We start from the raw sequence: 11,936 nt of genomic DNA on the forward strand, positions 1-11,936 counted from the left end.
TTGGGAAAAAGAGGATGAGATGTGGCAACGATATCCGCATTTGTTTTCGTTTGAAGGTAACTTAAGTTTGGAGGACCAAACTTTCTAAGGGAGAGAGACTGTGACAACCCCGACCGCCTTAATATTATATTACATTATTTTGATATGTACGATTGCATAATTGTTGTGTTAATGGGTGTATATAAATATTTAATTTTGTGATTATCTGTTGATACATGGAATATTTGTTCACTTAGTGACTTAGAATCAGAAATTAAAAGCCCGAACGACTTCAGAAACCAAAATTAATTAGTCCAATAGGCTAATTAGAATATTTAGAATTTTATGGCAACTTTCATCAAAATTTGATTTGGACCAAAATAATTAGAATCAATCAAAATTGAGTATGATTAGTTATTCATAAGCAAGCTTAATTAGCCTAAGCTAATCACACCCTATATAAGCCAAATTCATGTCTTGAAATCACATTATACAACATTGAGCTGAGAGTTTGAAAGAGAATGAGAGAGAACTCAACAATTCTAGTGAGAGGAAGAAGAAATTGAAGGGAATTGCTAGAGACTTGAAGAATTGAACTAAGACAATACTTGAATTCAATATTAGGTATGAAATTCATCCTAAATTCTTGGAATTAAGTCATGTAGAAACTAAGTTCGTGGAGTTATTGGATCATTTGCATGAATTTGAGTGGGTTAAGCATGAATTACCATGAAAATGATGAATTTGAAATGAATCGCATACATGCATGCATGATCCTTCATCTATGAGTTAAACTTTATATATGCATGAAGCTTAGGAGACATGAACTTGAAGATTATCCATGGTTTCACACATTTCATATCACGTTGCGGTGTTTTGAAAAGAAGAGAGATCAATCCATAACATGCATGGTTTTAACTTGATAGTGTAAGCTTGAATTTGGACAATTGGAGCATGATTTTGAATAAATGGTTTCAAATTAAGCGAAGAAATTGTCGCTTGAGCGTAAAAATCAAGCTCTCAAAAGTTTTACGGAGAATTACATGGTAGCTCGAACGGCAGACTCTGCGCTTAAGCGTACCCTATTTTGCATTGCTCATCGCTCGAGCGACAGATATCTCGCTCGACCGTAAAAATCATGCAACCAGTACTTTTACAGAGTTTTGCAGACCGCTCGAGCAACTAAAGTTGCGCTCAAGCAGAGGCCCTGTTTTCAGCAAATTTTGACTAACTCTTTTAAGTGCATACTTGCATCCTCATGTCATTTCTAGTACTCTTAAACACTAATTGGACTCACATAAACATAGAATAAACACATAAAAAGAGTTGAGTTAAAGCGAAATAAAAGTCGAATGGTGCTTCAATTGCATTTTTGTTATGTGTTTTGTATAGGTGGACATCCGAGGCCTAGTGATAACTTAACCCACTGTGAGTAATAACTTTATAAAGATATGTTCAAGTTATATTTATTTTCGAAAATGTTGTTGTTATCGAAATCGATATATGATTGATTAAATGGTTTATTGAATTATTACTAGTTATTAATTAATGAAGTTCATTTTTTAAAGTATATTCATGGCAACCATTAGCGAGGCCCTTGCTTGGGGGAAACAATACTAAGGCTCATTGGCCCTTATCTGGGGGAAATAATACCATGGCCCATTGGCCCTTGCCTGGGGAAAACAATGCCAAGGCCCATTGTTTAATAGGCCTTGCCTGGGGGAAATTAATACCACGGCTCATGTAATAACCCTGTCCTATACTATGTTAATTAATCATGATTATATTTGTAATTATGTGCTTAATTTGAATTTGGGTGTAAATTGCATGATTATATATGATTTTGGTTTTGTATCTATTCACCGTAGGAAAATCTATTAGAATCTGTGCTTTGAACTGAAAATTGAAGGCCTTATCGGCCACAGAAACCGAAATTGACTACGCCATTGTGATTAGCGTAAACTTTAGAGCCTACGGTAAAATTTAATTGAAAACTAATTCGGAACGAATTAATTAGTTTAAATCGAATTAATTAAGCACCATTGATTAGTTCTAATTAAGTGTGATTAAGGAAAGCCTATATAAATGAGCCATACATGCTTAAGCTCTTATTTTTTAGCCCAAATCAGATCCTACACTCTAAAGAGAGAGGGTGAACCGAATTTAGAGATAGAAAGGAGCCATTCTTGAAGATATTGCAAGAGAATTCAAGAAACTAAGAGGATTAGCTCAAGATTTGGCTATAATTGGAAGAATTGAAACTCCTAGATGATCCGCTCGAGCGGGGAGCCATGTAATTTGACTCTCAGCTCGAGCGACCGAAGTCACGCTCGAGCGTAAAAATAAAGTAGCCAGTACTTTTGCAGACCAAAGGGGTCCGCTCGAGCGGCGAAAGCTGCACTCGAGCGGGGATCCCTGTTTGAGATATTTTGAAAAGTGGTTTTATGATTTATTTTCTATTCCCTTTCATTTCTAAGCACTCTTAGGCATGGATTGAGCATTGTGAATGAGTTAAAATGATAAGAAATGAGCCTAAGAGGAATGTAGGAATTAAGAACGGATTGAATCGTTTGTGACCCATATGTGTTATGTAATGTGTAGGGTCGAGCTCAAGAGAAAATCCACCAGCAGAACACTGTGAGTAATATCTTAGTAAAGATATTTTCAAGTATGTTACTTTCCAAATGCTATTTCTGTGTAAGCGTCATAGATTTGTTGATTTGAAATATGAATGAGTATTCTATATGCCTAATTTTGTATGAGGTCGTTTGATATGTTTGATATATTTGAATTTGGCCTAAGGCCGTTTGCCGTTTGCCGTTTGATACGTTTGATATGTCTGAATTGGGCCTAAGGCCGTTTTCCAATGGATATGGTTGAATATAAAGATGGGCCAAAGGCCGTTTGACATGAAAGATTGGGCCAAAGGCCGTTAGACATGAATGCCAAGATGGGCTAAGGGCCGTTTGAATATGCCGTTTGATATGTTTGAATTGGACCAAAGGTCGTTTTGAATAAAGAGTTGGTTGGACCATAAGTCGTTTTGTATGGATGGACCCAAGGTCATTTTATATAAGAATTGGACCTGAGGTTGTTTTGCATATGGATATGATGTGTTGGACCCGAGGTCGTTAGCTTTGTTGAGATTGTAAATCTGACGTGAATGAGAATAGTGGTTCAAATGTTTACATTATAAGTATGACTCATTTATGAGCGAATCTCATTCATTAACCTCTTTATTTTGATATTATTCTCTGGGCGTTAGCTCAATCTTATTTATATGTATGTAGATGAGTAAAGGGACGTTCAATCCCAGCCTTAGTGGAATTTAAGAAAGGTACCCGAGTTTGTGAAGCCAGCCCAGGTGCCTCACGCAAGAGGCTTTGTTTATGATCTTTTGTATTTCTTTTACTATTCCTATTGGTCATGATAGACCGCTTATGTGTATAAGCTTTTGGTTTGGCTGACTATGTGTTTGAATGATCCTGGGTATACAAGATGTTAACTACTGGTTTGTGGTGTGAGTTATTAAGTATATGCGAAATGTTTTGGTATGCCATGTAAGCATAGCTCATTGGACAAAATTTTTAAGTTTGCTTCCGTTTTGGCCCCTTAACTCTGATGAAACATGTTTTATTTGGTTTGAGGCCGTAGGTAATCTCATGATTACTGGCCGGTTATGACCTTAATCTATAGGGGCAGGTTTGGGTCATGATAGAGTGGTATCAGAGCACGAGTTAATATCTCACGCACTTGTCCAAATGAGCCATAAGGTGTCTAGAAAAGACTTAAGATGCATCCATTTGATAAGTACATGATGTAAGCATTGAGAGCTTGTGATTATATGAGATATGAATTGTTGCACTAATGTGTACAGTAAGTTTTGTTTGCTATAATGCACGTACATGAACATATGAATCATGAAAAGTTGCTTATATGCATTCGATTCTACAAATGGGTGTCTATATGGAACATGAATATGGTTTAAATGTATAATTACTTAGTAAGTGTTCAGCACGCGATATCTGATAAGTATGCAATCATCTGTTATGTACCTATGTGTATCCGTATTTATTTCTATATTGGGCATTCCTGTATTTGGCATGGCTTAATGAGAGTTTGCATAGATCATGGATAAAGTAAGGGCATACGAGTTGGCAGACTCTTCCACGGCTCGACTTGATAGACTGGAAAGAATAGTACAAGAAATGGCAAAGATCTTAAGACAACAACATCAGTTGCCGCTACGGCAAGAACTTTTGCCACCACCAGCGCAAGAACACCAAGTGAATGAGTTGGGAGTCACAAAATATGTTGAGGTGCTAGACTGAACACTGATGACCGAAGCTAACATGAACCGATCTTCTAAATGGAAAAGCAAGAGACAAAGCTTTTTCTCAAAGAAAAAATCATTTAAAAGGCAAAATACGGGATCATCGCGCACATCAAACTCTACAAGGAATATAGCACCAACGTGTAACGAATGTGGTAAGAAACACCGAGGAGTTTGTTACCGAATTTCTGGGGCTTCTTATAGTTGTGGTGAAATGGACCATATGGTAAGGAACTGTCCCTGGACTGAACAAAATGTGAATAGATCCTCTGCCTCAGTTGGATTCGTACCAATGGTAGGAATTGATAATCAAGATAGAGTAAATGCACTTGTCCCAGAAAGCACTCAGAATACTGCGACCGTTATCTCAGGTATTTATACTGTTTATAAACGCATGCCTATATGTTGACTGATTCTGGACTGGTACATGTGTACATCTTTGCTTGGGATATTATTTAATTCGATTCGGCGCATTCTTTTATATCTGCTCTATGTGTATCTAGATTGGTCGACCCACAGGATCAATACCTTATTTACTGTATGTATCTACCCTATTTGGGAAATTTGTGAAATACGTATTGGGATATTGATTGACTCTGTACATGCACATATATATCTAAACCTATGCTCAGGGTGATTTGTTATATCATTGTCTTCAATGACTAAACCACTGGAATTATGACTCTGTGATTGTGTGACTGAGTTGAGCACCCCGAATAATGAACTCTATAAATGGTGAGATCATGCATTTGATTGGTAGAAAATTGACTAGACTATGTCGCTACATTAGGCTTGACTCGTAAACCTATGCTTTTGTGACTGATTTGGAACTTTTGCGTAACAACCCTATATTATGTGCAACCGAGGAACTTTGTTTAATGTGTTACTGTGCACCATGTACTGGCATATAAGACCTATTTGGGAACTACTATATTGATTATGATACATACCTCTTGATATGAATAACTGCATGCATATGCAACTACACATGAACTTATGTGGACAATGCCATATTGTACATGACCTGAAATACTTTGATATGAACAGTTGTGATGAATGATTCTGATATGACTTTGAGAACTGATGAACTTAGGACAGTTGTGAAACTATTGACTATGTACCTAAGCAAACGAAGTATGCCTTACAGAACCAATTGTACCCTATTTGAGAAAACTTTTATCTGATTCGATCTGATAGAACTTTTGTTTGATTTAGCCTGATAGAACCCCCTCCCCCCAATTTGATATAATTTGATGGGAGCTTTCTTTGATTTAATTTGGCAAGACCTTTGCCGGTATTGATTTGATAAGACCCTTTATCTGATTTGACTTTGTTAGGGGGGATTACGAATTGCTTATGAATAAATAACCAGATTATTCTTGGCAAGAAAACTGATAGACCCAAAACTTGAATCCGTTTGGAATACTTGACTTATTTAGAAGACCTTATGTGGGCTATCAACAAACCGATCTAACCATCAACACCACTAAGAACTAACCTTTAATTACTGGAGACATACATGCTATAAATGAACAGAATTGTGCAAATCCAGTGATTGGATGTTCAAGGAATGGTTGCTTCTATGTTACTGAATTCTTATCTATTTGACGCTATGGGAATCGGTGACGACAAACCAATTTGATTATAAACAGTACTGAACATTTATTTTTGGCTGGTCGAAATATGTTTTGTTTTGTATGGGAGAATAGTTGCTTTAGTGTTATCGGATGTTGGAAATTTATGTTACGGTAATTGTTAACCGCAAATAGTTTTGATTGTGAACACTATTAGGACCAGAAAACCTCGATTATTTGAAAGTGTGTGAATTTAGTGCGCCCTGTGAATGATTGTTCAGTGCCATTATATTCTGTAATTGGGGCTTTGAGGATGTGTAGATTGTGCTTAACATGTGATTGACTCCTCCGATATTACCTTTGATGTCATGGGATTAATATACGAATTGTTTTATGCTCATCGACGACTATCAGATAACATTGAAAGACTTGATGGGACAGGAAATCAAACATTGAACTGAATTGTAACTGTGAACTGTTGAATAATTGAGAACACATGTATTATATTAGAAATTGACTTCTTCAGTATTATTGTGCTTTACAATCAATGCTATAAGGATATGTGAACTACGTACATAGTATGGTTAATTGCTTCGTTGCTACCTTTGTTGACTCGGTAATCAGTATCTGGATCCACTTTATATTCCTGAAGACTCTTGATTGACCTTGGATAATTGTGAGAAGTCACTGAACCATATACCGAATTGAATCGTGAATCACAGAATGATTGAAGAATGAATTGAACTTCTGTGACAAGGGAGTAGATAAAACTCCTATCGTAAAGATAGCCGACATCTAAAGTAAATATGTTAGTGACCTATCATGAAGAAGGAAATTATTGAATCTGTGTGTAAATGTTTTTTGTGCCAACGAGTCAAAGTCGAATATCAAATATAGACGAAACTACTTCAACCTCTCTCTATTTTGGAATGGAAATAGGAATATGTGACTACGAATTTCATTGTGGGGCTATCTTGGACGCCCAAGGTATAAGTCTCGTTTGGGTTATTGTATATGGAATTACTAAGTCTGCTCATTTCCTCCCTATAAAATTTTCGTATGATGCTTATAGACTAGCCACTGCTTACATCGATAAGATTGCTCGTTTACATGGGGTCCCAGTATCTATTGTTTTAGACAGGAATCCTAAAATGTGTATGAATTCTGTCAAGCCTTCAAGAGGCAATGAGAACCGAATTATGATTCAACGTCGCCTTCCATCCGCAAGTCGATGTATAATCAGAAAGAACTTTTTTTTTTTTTTTTGATTTTGGATGAAATGCTCCAAATGTATGCGTTAGATTTTCAGGGAAGTTGGAAAAATCTATCCATCATTGGCAGACTTTGCTTGCGGCAACAGCTAACACTCTAGTTTCGCTGTGGCACCATACAAGCCTTGTATGCAGGAAAAGATAAGTCTCTGACTGATTAGGAACAGAGTGTTGCTTGATTTTGAGATTGAGCAAATAACTATCAAAAGGATTGGAACTGTTGAATAAAAAGTATTCCGAATTATTTTCGACTAAAGGTAAAATAAGTTTGGAGGACCAAACTTCCTAAAGAGGGGAAGATTGTAATAACCCTGTCCTATACTATGTTAATTAATCATGATTATGTTTGTAATTATGTGCTTAATTTGAATTTGGGTGTAAATTGCATGATTATATATGATTTTGGTTTTGTATCTGTTCACCGTAGGAAAATCTATTAGAATCTGTGCTTTGAACTGAAAATTGAAAGCCTTATCGACCACAGAAATCAAAATTGACTCCGCCATTGTGATTAGCGTAAATTTTAGAGCCTACGGTGAAATTTAATTAAAAACTAATTCGGAACGAATTAATTAGTTTAAATCGAATTAATTAAGCACCATTGATTAGTTCTAATTAAGTGTGATTAAGGAAAGCCTATATAAATGAGCCATACATGCTTAAGCTCATATTTTTTTAGCCCAAATCAGATCCTACACTCTAGAAAGAGAGGGTGAACCGAATTTAGAGAGAGAAAGGAGCCATTCTTGAAGATATTGCAAGAGAATTCAAGAAACTAAGAGGATTAGCTCAAGATTTGGCTATAATTGGAAGAATTGAAGCTCCTAGGTGAGTAATCAACCCTTAATTCATGAGTTTGAGTTTGTAACTATATGAATTCAAAGAGAATATGTGAACAAGAGCAAGAATTGAGTGGTAATTGATGAATTTGGAGTCAATGAATGCATGCATGTAAGAAATTGCTATGAATTTGCATATTTGAGCATAAAATGTATAATCCATGTTAAATTTTGATTGAAGTTCATGCTTTTGATCATCTCTTCACCATTTAAGTTGAGAATAGAGGTTATATCTCACATGTAAGAGCAATTCATAGAGGTGTGAGTTTTGAATGCATGAATTTAATGTATTGGAAGTAAGTTTGGTATAATTTGGGTTTGCATGTGATTGATTCATAAGATTTGAGCTTCATAATGTAGTAAATTGGTGTTTGTATCATGTTAGTAGTTGTATATGAGAGTTATGGGTTATAAAATGCAAGCTATGTTAATTTGAATGCAAGTTTGAAGCTCAAACTGGTTGCTGGAAACTCCAAAATTCGACATGTCCGCTCAAGCAGGGAAAGCGCCGCTCGACCGTGAAATGCTAGTTCCCAGAACTTTTGCAGACATGGACATTCGCTCGAACGGGGAGCCATGTAGTTTGACTCTCAGCTCGAGCGTCCGAAGTCATGCTCGAGCGTAAAAATGAACCAGTACTTTTGCAGACCAAAGGGGTCCGCCCGAGTGGCAAAAGCTGCGCTCGAGCGGGGATCGCTGTTTCAGATATTTTGAAAAGTGGTTTTATGATTTGTTTTCCGTTCCCTTTCATTTCTAAGCACTCTTAGGCATGCATTGAGCATTGTGAATGAGTTAAAATGATAAGAAAGGAGCCTAAGAGGAATGTATGAATTAAGAATGGATTGAATCATTTGTGACGCATATGTGCTATGTAATGTGTAGGGTCAAGCTCAAGGGCAAATCCATCGGTAGAACACTATGAGTAATATCTTAGTAAAGATATTTTCAAGTATGTTTCTTTCCAAATGTTACTTCTGTGTAAGCTTCATGGATTTGTTGATTTGAAATATGAATAAGTATTCTATACGCCTAATTTTGTATGAGGCCGTTTGATACGTTTGATATATTTGCATTGGGCCTAAGGCCGTTTGCCGTTTGCCGTTTGATACGTTTGATATGTTTGAATTGGGCCTAAGGCCGTTTTCCAATTGATATGGTTGAATATAAAGATAGGCCAAAGGCCGTTTGACATGAATGATTGGGCCAAAGGCCGTTGGACATGAATGATTGGGCAAAAGGCCGTTGGATATGAACAATTGGGCCAAAGGCCGTTAGACATGAATGCCAAGATGGGCCAAGGGCCGTTTGAATATGCCGTTTGATATGTTTGAATTGGACCAAAGGTCGTTTTGAATAAAGAGTTGGTTGGACCATAGGTCGTTTTGTATGGATGGACCCAAGGTCCTTTTATATAAGAATTGGACCTGAGGTTGTTTTGCATATGGATATGATGTGCTGGACCCGAGGTCGTTAGCTTTATTGAGATTGTAAATCTGACGTGAATGAGAATAGTGGTTCAAATGTTTACATTATAAGTGTGACTCATTTATGATCGAATCTCATTCATTAACCTCTTTATTTTGATATTATTCACTGGGCATTAGCTCAATCTTATTTATATGTATGTAGGTGAGCAAAGAGACGTTCAACCCCAGCCTTAGTGGAATTTAAGAAAGGTACCCGAGTTTGTAAAGTCAGCCTAGGTGCCTCACGTAAGAGGCTTTGTTTATGATCTTTTGTATTTCTTTTGCTATTCCTATTGGTCATGATAGACCGCTTATGTGTATAAGCTTTTGGTTTGGCTGACTATGTGTTTGAATGATCCTGGGTATACAAGATGTTAACTACTGGTTTGTGGTGTGAGTTATTAAGTATATGCGAAATGTTTTGGTATGCCGTGTAAGCATAGCTCATTGGACAAAATTTTTAAGTTTGCTCCCGTTTTGGCCCCTTAACTCTGATGAAACATGTTTTATTTGGTTTGAGGCCGTAGGTAATCTCATGATTACTGGCCGGTTATGACCTTAATCTATAGGGGCGAGTTCGGGTCATGACAACTCAATTGTTCAAGAGGCCCTTGCCTGGGGTAAATTAATACCGTGGCCCATTGGCCCTCGCCTAGGGGAAACTATAACGTGGCCCATTGGATTAATTGAAACACAGAGATCTCTGATGTTAGACCTTCATGGTCACATTGAATATTGAACATTGATTAATCCTCGTGGTCCCATTGTTATTAAAGCACTGTAACTCTACTAGATGTGCCACATGATTTGAATGAAATGGCTATTGATGTTGAGATTGTCTAAAAATGTGAAATTGGTATTTGTAATGTTATTGAATTTCATTCGTATAACCTCTTTATTCTATTATTGCTCATTAGACGCTAGCTCACTATTTATATGTATATTTATGTTGGTGGACAAGTTGAGCATCAAGGGTAGAGATTGCCTCGGAGCCACCCCATTGTCAACCTTTTGTAGAGCTTCCGAGAAGGAGCCAGCTTAGACTCATGTGGAGCCAAGCAAGTCTAAATCCCTTTTTGTTATGAACTTCTGTTTTGAACTTGTAGTTTGATTTTTGGTATAGTGGTTTTTGTGTTAGCATAACTGTCAGGTTTGGATATGTAGACTGGATGTTTGTTTTTGTTTAGAACCTTTGTAATGCATGCACTTACTTATGGTATGGTTGTACAGTTCAAGGTGAAGTCTTTTCATATATGCACAGCTCAATGGATTCCTTTTATGTTTTAACTTGTTTCCGCTAAGCCCCATAATTTATATTCAATTGATTTTGTTAATAGAGGCCGTAGGTAATCTAAGATTACTAGCCAGTCATGACGCTAAACCTATAGGGACGGGTTTGGGTCGTGACATCTTAGAATCCCTATTCTTTCTTCCTTTTATTTATATGCTTATGATGGTAGCATCATGTTTTACATTTTCATATCATTGCCATGCCTTGTTTCCATTTTTGCATGCATTAGGTATGGTTCATCACTTTAACCATATTGTCATTTCTTACTTACTCGAATATGTGCATTAATCGCATGCTTTGAGCCATGTGCCATGTTAATAGACCGAACCTTGTAGTTACGTTTTGTATGTGTTGCATTAGTCACTTGCACAATAGAACATGCATTTTTCTAACGATTTCATTTCTTTTGGCTTGCCTCGGTTAAGTACTAGGTGAGCATTTCTTGCTTTAGCATATTGCATGTATGTTCGTGTTGCCATATCAAGCATGTTTACCGTGAGGCTAAGTGCTTAGTTAATATATCTCTTGAATGCCAATGGATGAAAGCTTTTTTGCTTAAGTTGGAATGATTTGATTAATGTACAAGTGAACTTACTTTTTCAAGTAACACATATTCATAACTCTTTTCAAAACAAACATGAAATCAAAATGTTTCAAAGTGAGTGACTTAGTCTATACTTGTGTGCTTCACATAGTAAAGATAGCATAATAATTGGAACAAGAGCATATACTATACATAAGAATCACATCATGATTAGTAGAGGCCGATCTTTGATCGGGTGAGTAGGGTGCTCAATTCATGACCTTCCCCTCTCATAACTAAGTTCCCAAGCCGAGACACTTTGGTTATGACGGACAAGTGGCCTTTGGCGCAAGTCACGGGTTTCTTAAATTTTTCAAAAATATTTAGGTGGCGACTCTGAAATTTGGCAATACGGTCCATTTTTGACATTTTTGATTGAAAATCGATTTTTCAAATATTTTCCAGATTTAAACTCTTTTATGTGTTCACTGTTTCACATTACACTTGTAAAATCAAATTCAAAACCACGGGAGTCTGAACTGTAGGGCTATCGTATCCGAGGATACTGGTCATAGGTAAGCTTATGATTACTGGCCCGTTACGACGCTAAACCCATAGGGGCGAGTTTGGGTCGTGACAGAGTGATATCAGAGCATGAGT

This window comes from Camellia sinensis, unplaced genomic scaffold (assembly GCF_055761805.1).
Source record: "Camellia sinensis isolate YWXY unplaced genomic scaffold, ASM5576180v1 Unanchor13, whole genome shotgun sequence".
Classification (NCBI taxonomy): Eukaryota; Viridiplantae; Streptophyta; class Magnoliopsida; order Ericales; family Theaceae; genus Camellia; species Camellia sinensis.